The sequence below is a fragment of the Mauremys mutica genome, chromosome 5 (assembly GCF_020497125.1).
Source record: "Mauremys mutica isolate MM-2020 ecotype Southern chromosome 5, ASM2049712v1, whole genome shotgun sequence".
Taxonomy (NCBI): Eukaryota; Metazoa; Chordata; order Testudines; family Geoemydidae; genus Mauremys; species Mauremys mutica.
The window spans coordinates 1438562-1450482 of record NC_059076.1 but is presented as its reverse complement, the minus strand read 5'-3'; the positions used below and the strand labels follow the sequence as shown (position 1 = coordinate 1450482).

At 49.5% G+C, this 11921-nt stretch overlaps 1 long non-coding RNA gene across 1 annotated transcript; it reads left to right on the top strand.

Moving 5' to 3' along the window:
- Positions 1–538: 538 nt before the first annotated feature.
- LOC123370905 lies at positions 539–9473 on the top strand. Its single transcript, XR_006579616.1, has 10 exons — positions 539–564; positions 879–1664; positions 2176–2329; positions 2693–2824; positions 3112–3946; positions 4259–4444; positions 4975–5104; positions 6651–7388; positions 7714–7825; positions 9145–9473. It is a non-coding gene; the product is annotated as an uncharacterized LOC123370905 (long non-coding RNA).
- Positions 9474–11921: the final 2448 nt, after the last annotated feature.

The following is an 11921-nucleotide window of genomic DNA, read 5'->3' as shown; positions in this document are numbered from 1 at the left end:
AGGGGCTGCTCAGTTCTCTGGCCAGGAGCAGTGTGTCCTCTGCAGCAGAAGGTTAGATCCAGGAGAATGGCTGCAGGTGGAGAGTTGCTTGCCTTCCTCCTGTGTTCCTCTGTTCTCTAGTACGTTGGCCAACACACACCCTCTCTATGCTTGCCTTTCCTTATGCTGTCTACCTTCTTAGGACATGGGCAGGTGTGCTAGGTGTGCATCCCCATAGGTTAGGTCTTGGAAGCCGTGGAGGAGTAGGAGGGGACGAAAACCATGTTGGGCAGTAGGCGTTAAAGTGGAGTGGTGACTATTGGTGTTAACTCGGTCTCTGTTCGTCAAGTGGGGCCGATGTAGATGGGATGGAAGAGGGAGGCAGGGATGAGGCCAAGATTTCAAGCACCAATAGAGCTGTGTGTAGTTATGGCTCATGCTTGGCTTTTGCAGCTGTGCTTGCAGAAGAATTGTCCAGGAGCCCCAGCCCAAGGAGAAACTGGCAGAAGTGGATCTGAGCAGCCTGGACATCCTTCTAAGCAGACATGAACAGTCCTCAGCTTTCTGCCTTCTGAACAACTGGCTGTGAGTAAGCGGTCAGTGCTTTCAATTCCTTATCTGTACTTGCTGTAGTTTTCTTCACAGGCCATGTGCTTCCTCGTTGGGTACCAGGCACAGTGGTATTAAGGCTGGGGAAGGGAAAGGAGTCTCCTGAGCAAAGTGACCATTTTGGGTGCAGTTACAATGGGTCCCTTCTAGTTGCAGGTGTGAAGTAGTAACGGGAGATGGTTTGAGGGCGGAGCTGTGAGATACAGGAGATGTGAAATGAAGAGACTACGCGACATTGCAGACCGAGATGCTATTTTTTTTTTGCTTTTTCTCCCCTCTGCTGGGTTTAGTACCAAGGAATAAGAAGTCACACGTCAGAGTCTACTGCCTCATGCGATGGCAAGTGAGTGAGAGCAGCGAGCCTGTGAGCATTGTTCAGGCCAGGCAAGAGCCGTACATCTGCGAGCTGAGGAGATGCTACTGTCAGTGAGATAAGTGTCTGTTTTGCTGAGGGTTCTGCTCACGGCCGATCTGACTCCAGGTAGAGACACCCTGTTAGCTGGGGCTGTTTTTGTAAGAAAAGGTTCCTGACTAGCTGTGGATACGAGGTCCCCGTTTTCAGGGGCTGCTCATTTTTCCATCCACAAGCAGTGTGTCCTCCGCAAGAGAAGGTTGGATCCAGGGGGATGCCTCGAGCTGGCGAGTTCCTTCCCCATCTCCTTCGTTTCTCTCCCTCCCTCCCTCTCTCTTTCCTGTACTGTGTTGGCCAGCACACACTCTTTCCCTGTCTGTGTCCTTGCCTCTCCCTGTGCTTTCTCCCTTTATGGGACACGGGTAGGTGTGGATCCCCATAGGCTAGGTCTCGGGAGCCAGGAAGAAGTAGGAGGGGATGAAAATTATGTGGGGTCGTGGGTGCGAGAGTGGAGGCAGGTATTGTAAAATATCTAGCACGGTAGCATGTTGGACAGTGATGGCTCTTCCATAGGTGGTTTGCTGTTCTTGCAGAGGCCGGCTCAAGGCCAATGGAGCCGCCCCAGACAGAGGAGAAGCATCTGGAGGAACCAGACCTGCACAATCTAGATGTTTTTCACTTGGCAGTGGAGCTAAGGAGTGCTCTCGTGATATTTGAGGAGCAGGTGTGTGTTTTTGTGAAATCTCTCTCTATCCAGTATCTGCTGTGATAGACCCAGGCCAGTTGGGAACAGCAGAGTAGTAGAAGGGAGATAAACCTGCCACTGGATAAGTAGTTTTCTGTTCCCTGAGTGACCAGAGCAGGGGCTGCTCCAGGCTAATGAGAACACCTGACTCCAATTAACCTGCTAAGAGTCAGGTGAGGCTGTTAAGCATGTGACTCTAATTAAGCAGTCGGTGTTTGGAATCCCTCATCTGTACTCGCTTCAGTTTTGTTCAGAGGCTGTGAATTTCCTCGTTGAACACGGTGCTCTGTGGGTTTAGTACCAAGGGAAAAGAAGTGGAGGGTCAGAGTCTGCTCCCCTCATGCGATGGAAAGCAAGTAAGAGCGGGGAGACAGCGAACGTTACTGATGCCAGGCAAGAGCCGTCCAGCTTGGAGCCGAGTAGCCGTCACTGTCAGTGAGATAAGTGTCTTGTTAGGTGAGGGCTCTGCTCACTTCTTACTTGGCTTCAGGTACGGATGCCCAGTTAGCTACGGCTCAGTGTGTAACAAAATGAGCTGTGGATATGTGGGAGACAAGGTCCCCATTTTCAGCATCAGCTCATTTCTCCATTCACAAGCGGTGTGTCCTCTGCAGAAAAGCTTGGATCCAGGAGCATGATTCCAGGTGAGGAGTTGCTTGCCTTCCTCCCGTGTTAATATCTCTCTTTTCTCTCTGTGTTGGCCAACACACTCTCTCTGAATCTGTCCTTGCCTCATTTTGTGTTGTCTTGCTTCATGGCACATGGGCAGGTGTGCTAGGTGTGCTCCCCACAGGCCTGGGTCTTGGGAGTAATGAACAAGTAGGAGGGGACAAAAATTATGTGGGGTAGAAGGGATGAGAGTGGATTGGAGACTGTCGGTTTTGAGTCGATTTGTGTTCATCAGGTGGGGCTGATGTAAATGGAATGGCAGAGGGAGCGAGAGATGAGGGCAAGATTTCACACACCTTCACAACTGTGTAATGCTGGATCATGCATGGCTTTTGCAGCTGCGCTGGTACAGGAATTGTCCAGGAACCCTACCCGGAGGAGAGACTCTCAGAAGTGAACCTGATGAGCCTGAACATTCTTCTAAGCAGACATGAAGAGTCCTCAGCTTTCTGCCTCCTGCATAAATGGCTGTGAGTAAGCGCTGTACTTTTATTCACAGGCCGTGTGCTTCCTCGTTGGGCACAAGGCTCTGTGGGATTAAGGCTAGGGAGTGGCCAGAGTCTCCTGAGAAAGTGACTATTTTGGGTGCCGTTACAATGGGTATCTTCGACTTGCAGTTGTAAAGCAGTAATGGGAGATGGGTTGAGGGTGAAGCCCTGGGATACGGGAGATGGGAAATGAAGAGACTATGCGACATTGCAGATGGAGATGCTATATTTTTTTCTTTTCCCCTCCTCTGCTGGATTTGATACCAAAGAAAAAGAAGTCATTTGCCAGTCTACTGCCCTCATGTGATGGAAAGCGAGCGAGAGCGATGAGACCCGTGAGCATGGTTGATGCCACGCAAAAGCCGTCCATCTGGCAGCAGAAGAGCCATCGCTGTCAGTGAGATAAGTGTCTGTTTTGGTGAGGGCTCTGCTCATGGCCCACGTTGATGCTGGTAGGGATGCCCCGTTAGCTAGGGCTGGGTTTGTAAGAAAAGGTTCCTGACTAGCTGTGGTTGTAAGAGAGACAAGGTTCCCAATTTCAGGGGCTGATGATTCCTCTGGTCAGGAGCAGTGTGACCTACGCAGCAGAAAGTAGCATCTAGAGGATGACTCCAGGTGTCGTTACTTGCCTTCCTCCCGTGTTTCTCTGTCTTCTCTATTGTGTTGGCCAACACTCTGGCTCTTTCATTCTCCCTTCCTTGCCTTTTCTGGTGCCGTCTCCCTACGTAGGACGCGGGAAAAGGGTGCTAGGTGTGCATCCACACAGTCTACGTCTTTGGGACCCATGAAAAATTAGGAGGGTATGAAAATCATGCATATTAGTGGGTGCCACAGTGGAGCAGTGCCTGTGGGTGTTGACTTGGTCTTTAATCATCGCCTGGGGCTGATGTAGACCAAATGAGAGAGGGAGGCAGAGATTAGGGCAAGATTTCACATACCTTCAGAGCTTTGTGTAATGCTGACTCATCCTTGGCTTTTGCAACTGCACTGCAGAGGAATTGTCCAGGAGTGCTGTCTGGAGGAGAGACTCTCAAAAGTGGACCTGAACATCCTTCTAAGCAGACATGAACAGTCCTCAGCTTCCTGCCTCCTGCATAACTGGCTGTGAGTAAGCGGTCGGTGCCAGTGGAATACCTCATCTATACTTGGTGTAGTATTCTTCACAGGCCGTGTGTCTCCTTGTTGGGTGCGGGGCTCTATGGTATTAAGGCTGGGGAGGGGCCAGAGTCTGCTACGCAGAGTGACTATGTCGGGTGCTGTTGCAAGGGCTGCTTTTTGGTTGTAATGCTAAAGGTGTAATGGGAAGAGTGAGGGCGGAGCTCCTCCCCCGTGTGGGAGAGGGGAAAAGAAGAACCAATGTGACATTTGCCTACTGAGATGGTAACTTGCTTGTTTTTCTCCTTGTGCGGGGTTTAGTACCAAGGGAAAAGAAGTCACGTATCAATCTACTGTCATCATGCGAAGGAAAGCGAGACGGACGAGACCGCGATCATTGTCGAAATCAGGCATTAGCTGTACATCTGGGAGCGGAGCAGTCACCGCTGTCAGTGAGATAAATGTCTGGTTTGGTGAGGGATCTGCTCATGGCCCACCTTGCTCCAGGTAGGGATGCCCCATTAGCTGGGGCTGGGTTTGTAAGAAAAGATTCCTGACTAGCTGCTATTATGAGGGAGACAAGGTCCCCATTTTCAGGGGCTGGTTATTGGTCTGTTGACAAGCAGTGTGTCCTTTGCAGCAGAAGGTTGGATCCAGGGGGATGAATCCAGCTGGTGAGTTTCTTGCCTTGCTCTTTCTCTCTCTGTCTCTTCTCTAGTGTGTTGGCCAACACTTTTTCTCTCTCTATGTCCTTGCATCTCCTTGTGCTGTCTCCCCTCACAGCACACGGGCAGGTGTGTTACGTGTGCATCCCCACAGGCTAGGTCTCGGGAGCTATGAACAAGTAAGAGGGGATGAAAATCATGCAGAGTAGTGGGCACTAGAGTGGAGTGTAGACTGTCGATGTTGACTTGGTTACTGTTCATCAAGTGGGGCTGATGTAGATGGGATGGGAGAGGGAGGCGGGCATGAGGGCAAGATTAAATGCACTAATAGAGCTCTGTGTAGTGATAATGGTACTTACTTGACTTTATTAGTTTGCAGAGGAATCATCCAGGAGCCCTCGCTGGACGAGAATATGCAGAAGTGGACCTCAGCAGCCTGGACATCCTTTTAAGGAGACATGAATATTCCTCATCTTTCTGCCTTTTGCATAACTGCCTATGAGTAAGAGATGAGCACTTTCAATTCCTCACCTCGCTCGCTGTAGTTTTCTTCACAGGCCGTGTGCTTCCTCGTTTGTTATGAGACTCTGGGATTAAGGCTGGGGAAGGGACAAGAATCTCCTGAACAAAGTGACTATTTTGGGACAAAGTGTACTTAGATTTCCAGAAAGCCTTTTGATAAGGTCCTTCACCAAAGGCTCTTATGAAAATAAAGTTATCACTGGAAAAGAGTGAACATCCTTTCATGGTTTGAGAACTTCTTAAAAGACAGGGAACAAAGGGTAGGAATTAATGGTAAATTTTCAGAATGGAGAGGGGTAACTAGTTGTGTTCCCCAAGGGTCAATGCTAGGACCGATCCTATTCAATTTATTCGTAAATAATCTGGAGAAAGGTGAGGTGGCAAAGATTGCAGATGATACTAAATTGCTCAAGATAGTTTATGGGAACTTTTTGAAGTTATTCAGTGTTCATTGGATTTAACTAAGTGATTGGGCAACAAAATGGCAAATGAAACTTCATGTGGATAAATGTGAAGTAATGCACATTGGAAAAAACAACCCCAACTATACATAAAATATGATGGGGGGGCTAATTTAGCTACAACTAATCAGGAAAGAGATCTTAGGGTCATCGTGGATAGTTTTCCGAAGATGTCCATGCAGTGTGCAGCGGCAGTCAAAAAAGCAAACAGGATGTTTGGAATCATTAAGAGGAATAGAGAATAAGGCAGAGAATATCTTGCTGTCCTTATATAAATCCATGGTACTCCCACATCTTGAATACTGGGTACAGATGTGGTCTCCTCATCTCAAAAAAGATATACTGGCATTAGAAAAGATTCAGAGAAGGACAACTAAAATGATTAGGGGTTCAGAATGGATCCCATATGAGGAGAGATTAAAGAGGCTAGGACTTTGCAGCTTGGAAAAGAGGAGATTAAGGGGGCATCTGATAGAGGTATATGAAATCACGAGAGGTGTGGAAAAAGTGAATAAGGAAAAATAAGTTTACTTCCTATAATATAAGAACTAGGGGCCACCAAATGAAATGAATGGGCAGCAGGTTTAAAATAAATAAAAGGAAGTTCTTCTTCACGCAGCGCACAGTCAACCTGTGGAACTCGGGAAGGCCAGGACTATAACAGGGTTTAAAAGAGAACTGGATAAATTCGTAGAGGTTAGGTCCATTAATGGCTATTAGCCAGGATGGGTAAGGAATGATGTCCCTAGCCTCTGTTTTTCAGAGGGTGGAGATGGATGGCAGGAGAGACATCACTTGATAATTACCCGTTGGGTTAATTCCCTCTGGGGCACCTGGCAATGGCCAGGATACTGGGCTGGATGGATCTTTTGGTCTAAGCCAGTTTGGCCATTCTTATGTTTTTATGGGTGCCTTTACAATGGGTGCCTTCCAGTTGCAATTGTAAAGTAGTAAAGGGAGATGGGTTGAGGGCTGGGATACGGGAGATGTGAAATGAAGAGACTAAGTGACATTGCAGTTGGAGATGCTAATTTTTTTTTGTTTCCCTCCCTCTGCTGAGATTAGTACCAAGGAAAAAGAAGTCACGGTCAGAGTCTACTGTCCTCATGCGATGGAAAGCGAGCGAGAGCGACGAGACCACGAGCATTGTCAAAATCAAGCATTAGACATGCATCTGGGAGCAGAGCAGCTACTGCTGTCAGTGAGATAAGTGTCTGTTCTGGTGAGAGCTCTGCTCACGGCCCATCTGGCTCCAGGTAGGGACGTCTTGTTAGTTGGGCCTGGGTTTGTAACAAAATGTTCATGACTAGCTGTGGTTATGAGGGAGACTGGGTCCCCATTTTCAGGGTCTGCTCATTTCTCTGCTGACAAGCGATGTGTCCTCTGCAGAAAAGGTAGGTTCCAGGTGGCGAGTTGCTTGCCTTCCTCCCGTGTTTCTGTTTCTCTCTCTCTTCTCTAGTGTTGGCCAACGTGCTCTCAGTCTGTCCTTGCCTCTTTTTCTGCTGTTTCACTTCATTGCACACAGGCAGGTGAGTTAGCTGTGTATCCCCAGAGGCCAGGTCTCGGGAAGCATGGCGAAGTAGGAGAGGATGAAAATCATGCGGGGAAGTGGGTGTGAGAGTGGAGGCAGGTACTGGAAGGTCTTGTGCACCTGTAGTGTTTTTGGCAGTGATGGCTCTTCCATAGGTGGTTTGCTGTTCTTGCAGAGGGCAGCGGAGCATCTGCAGGAAGCGGACCTGCACAATCTAGCTGTTACGCTTTGCAGTGGAGCCGAGGAGCGCTCTTGTAATGTTGGAGGAGCAGGTGCGTGTTTTTGTGAAATGATATTTCTCTATCCAGTATCTGCATAGTGAGATGCCTCGTGGAGAGCAGAGAGATACTTCTCCTATCCATGGGATGGGTCCTGGGGAAGGTCCAGCTCTGCCTGTGGCTGGCAGTGGTCTGGGATTGTCCCTTTCCTGGAGGGCTGTAGCTCCTTACGAGTGGTGAGTATTTTAGGCCCTCGGTAAGCTGAAGAAGAATAAAGGAGGGAGCAGCAGCCAGTGACGTGTGTCTCCATTGTTCTTCCATGCACAAGTGGTGACCTAGCTTACAAGTGTTCTCGTTCTCTCTCTCTCTCTCTTTTCAGTCGTACTGAGATTGGTCAGATGAGAGATCGGCCAACCTGTGGCAGAGACCAAGGAAGGAACAGCCACCCGGAGCCCATCCCTAGGGATGGAAGCCGGACAATGATCTGCAGAGTAAGAGCAAATGGAAACTTGCTGAAGTTCAGTATTGAGGGAGGGCTGCAAATACTCTTGTCAGTGGAGAGAATTTGTGAGTATGGGGAGGGCCCCTGAGGAAAGGCCTCAGCATCTCACGGGGGCACGATAAGCTCGGGGGAATCCTTTGTGCCCTCTCAAGGAATTGTCAGGTGCTATGGAGTCTTCCCAAAGTGCGATAACTCTCTTTGTGGAGAGCCAGGAAGGTGACTACAGGTGCTGAGTTTGCCTCCTTCCTGTACGTGTATCTCTGCTCTCATATGTTGGCCAACATGTGCGCGCTCTCTCTTTCTGTCTCTCCTTGTCTCCTTGCATAGAACATGGGCAATGGTGGATGCTCGCAGTCGAGGGCTGGAGAGCCTGCATCCCACTGGGGCATTGGGAGGGGGAAGAGAAGCATGATGGGTACTAGATCCTCCATTGGTAGTGGTGGGGGTGACTGTGGGAGTTGACTCTGACTCTGTTCATCAAGTGGGGCTGATGTACGGTGGGTGGGAGAGGGAGGGCGGCATCTCACACGCCAATAGAACTTTGGGCAGTGACGGCCCCTGTGACGGGTTGGATCACAGACACCCCCCCCCCCCCCCGGGAGCTGCCAACTGATGTGCCAAGTCTACCTCTGCCCCTGCTTTCCCTGCTAGCTCAGGACTCGAGCACCCTCTCTTGCTGAGCCAGATACTCCCATCTGCTCCAACATAGACCCAGGGTCTGAATTACTTGCCCCAAAGCTGCAGGTTTACCTGAAAACAGCTCACAGAAGTGTGCTTGTCTTTAGCACTCAGATGCCCAACTCCCAATGGTGTACACACACAAAAAAATCCGTTTTACCCTGCATAAAGCTTATAGGGAGTAAACTCAAAAATAGTTCATCCTCCATAACACTGATAGAGAGATGCACAGCTGTTTGCCCCCCTTCCAGCTTAACTCTGGGTTAATTAATAAGTAAAAAGTGATTTTATCAATACGGAAAGTAGGATTTAAGTGGTTCCAAATAGTAACAGACAGACCAAGGTGAGTCACCAAGCGAATTAAAAAGCGCAAATCTATGTCTAATCAAACTGAACATAGATAATCTCACCCTCAGAGATGCTTCAGTAAGTTTTTTCCTCAGACTGGACCCCATCCAGGCTTGGGCACAATTCTTTCCCTGGTACAGCTCTTGTTCCACCTCAGGTGGTAGCTCGGGGATTCTTCATGACTCCATGGAGCTATAAAGGTGTAATGGGAGGAACAACCACGTACACAACACTGCAGATTCCAATGATAACTTCTGTTTTTCCCTCTTCTGTTGTGCTTAGTACCACGGAGAAAGAAGTGAAGGGTTAGAGCCCACCCCCGTTGTGAGATGGAAAGCACGAAGAGCCGGGAGACCACAAGCGTTGTCGATGCCAGCCTATGGCGATGCCGTCGATCTGGGAGTGGAGCAGCCGTCACCATCAGTGAGATAAGTGTCTGGTTTGGGGAGGACTCCGGTAACGGCCCAGCTGCCTCCAGGCTGAGACTTGTCATTAGCTGGGGCTTGGTTTGTAGGAAAAGATTCCTGACCTGCTGTAGTTACGAGGGAGACAAGGTCCCCATTTTCAGGGGCTGGTCATTTCTCTATCCACAAACAGTGTGTCCTACGCAGCAGAAGGTTGAATGGAGGAGGATGACTCCAGCTGTTGAGTTTCTTGACTCCATCCCACATTTTTCTCTCTCTCTCCTCTAATGTGTTGGCCAACACACTCTTTGTTTGTCTCTGTCTCTGTTCTTGCCTCTCCTTGTGCTGTCTCCCTTCGTAGGACACGGGCAGGTGTGTTAGGTGTGCATCCCCACAGGCTAGGTCTTGTGAGCTATGAACAAGTAGGGGACCGAAATGATGCAGGGCAGTGGGCGCTAGAGTGGAGCGGTGACTGGGTGTTGACTGAGTCTCTGCTCTAGTGGGGCTGATGTGGATGGGATGGGAGAGGGAGGCAGGGATGAGGGCAAGATTTCACGCCTCAATTGTATTTTGTGTAGCGATGGCTCTTGCTTGGCTTATTTGCTGCACTTGCAGAGAAATCATCGGGGAGCAGCAGCAGGAGGAGAAACTAGCAGACGTGGACCTGGGCAGCCTGGACATCCTTCTAAGCACAGATTAACAGTCCTCAGCTTTCTGCCTTCCACATAACTGGCTGTGAGTAAGCGGTCAGTGCTTCGAATTCCTCATCTGTTCTCGCTCCAGTTTTGTTCCTGGTCGGGTACATGGCTCTGTGGGGTTAAGAGGAGGGAAAGGCACAAGTCTCCTGTGCAGAGTGGTTGTTTTGAGTGTACGTGCAACAGGCTACTTTCTAGTTGTGGTCCTGAAGGCGTAACGGAAGAAGGGTTATGGGTGGAGGTCTGGGGTGCGGTAAATGGGAGAAGAACTTATGTGATGTTGCCAACTGAGATGCTAACTCATTTGTTTCTCCTCCACCCCCTTGTGCTGGGTTCAGGACCAAGAGAAAAGAAGTGGAGGGTCAGCGTCGGCTCATCTCATGATACGGAAAGCGAGTGAGAGCGACGAAATTGCAAGCATTTTGGATGCCAGGCAAGAGCCGTCCAGCTCGGAGCGGAGCAGCCGCCACTGTCAATGAGATAAGTATCTGTTTTGGTGATTGCTCTGCTCACTGCCCACCTGAATCCAGATACAAACACCCCATTAGCTGGCGCTGGATTTGTAACAAAATATTCCTGTCTAGGTGTGGTTCTGAAGGAGACAAGGTCCCCATTTTCAGGGGCTGCTCATTTCTTTGTTCACAAGCGCTGTGTCCTCTGCAGAAAAAGTTGGATCCAGGAGGTTGATTCCAGGTGGCGAGTTGCTTGCCTTCCTCTTGTGTTTTTTTTTCCTCTCTCTCTCTCTCTTCTCCAGTACATTGGCCAACACACACCCTTTCTCTTTCTGTCCTTGCTTTTCCTTGTGCTGTCTCCCTTTGTACGACACGAGCACGTGTGCTCGGTGTGCACCCCCACAGGGTAGGTCTCGGGAGCCATGATGAAGTAGGAGGGGATGAAAATTGTGCAAGGTAGCGGGCGTGGGAGTGGAGGGGTGACTGTCAGTGTTAACTTGGTCTCTGTTCATCAAGTGGGGTAGATGTAGATGGGCTGGAAGAGGGAGGCAGGGATGAGGGCAAGATTTCAAGCATCAATAGAGATGTGCGTAGTGATGGCTGATGCTTGGCTTTTGCAGATCCATTTCCAGAGGAATTTCCCAGGAGCCGTAGCCAGAGGAGAGGTTGGCAGATGTGGACATGAGGAAACTGAACATCCTTCTGAGCAGACACGAACAGTCCTCGGCTTTCTGCTTCCCACATAACTGGCTGTGAGTTAGCTGTCGGTGCTTTGAATTCCTCATCTGTTCTTGCTGTACTTTTCTTCACATGCCGTGTGCTTCCTCGTTGGGCATGAGGCTCTTTGGCATTAAGGTGGGGGAAGGGCCAAGAGTCTCCTGAGCAAAGTGACTATTTTGGGTGCAGTTATAATGGGTCCCTTCTAGTTGCAAGTGTAAAGTAGTGATGGGAGATGGGTTGAGGGCAGAACCGTGGGATACAGGAGCTGTAAAATGAAGAGACTACGCGACATTGCAGACGGAGATGCTATTTTCTTTTTTTGCTTTTCTCCCCTCTGCTGGGTTTAGTACCAAGGAAAAAGAAGTCCCACGTCGGAGTCTACTGCCCTCATGCGATGGAAAGTGAGTGAGAGCAGCGAGCCTGTGAGCATTGTTCATGCCAGGCAAGAGCCGTCCATCTGGGAGTTGAGCAGAGGCCACTGTCACTGAGATAAGTGTGTGGTTTGGTGATTGCTCTGCTCACGGCTCAGCTCCTGGTAGGGACGCCCCATTAGCAAGGTCTGGGTTTGTAAGAAAAGTTTCCTAACTAGTGTTTATGAAGGAGACAAGGTCCCCATTTTCAGGGGCTGGTAATTTCTCTGGCCAGGAGGGGTGTGTCCTCTGCAGCAGAAGGTTGGATCCAGGGGGATGACTCCAGCTCGTGAGTTTCTTGACTCCCTCCCATGTTTTTTTTTCTCTCTCTCTCTCTCCTCTAATGTGTTGGCCAACACACACTCTGTCTGTCTGTCT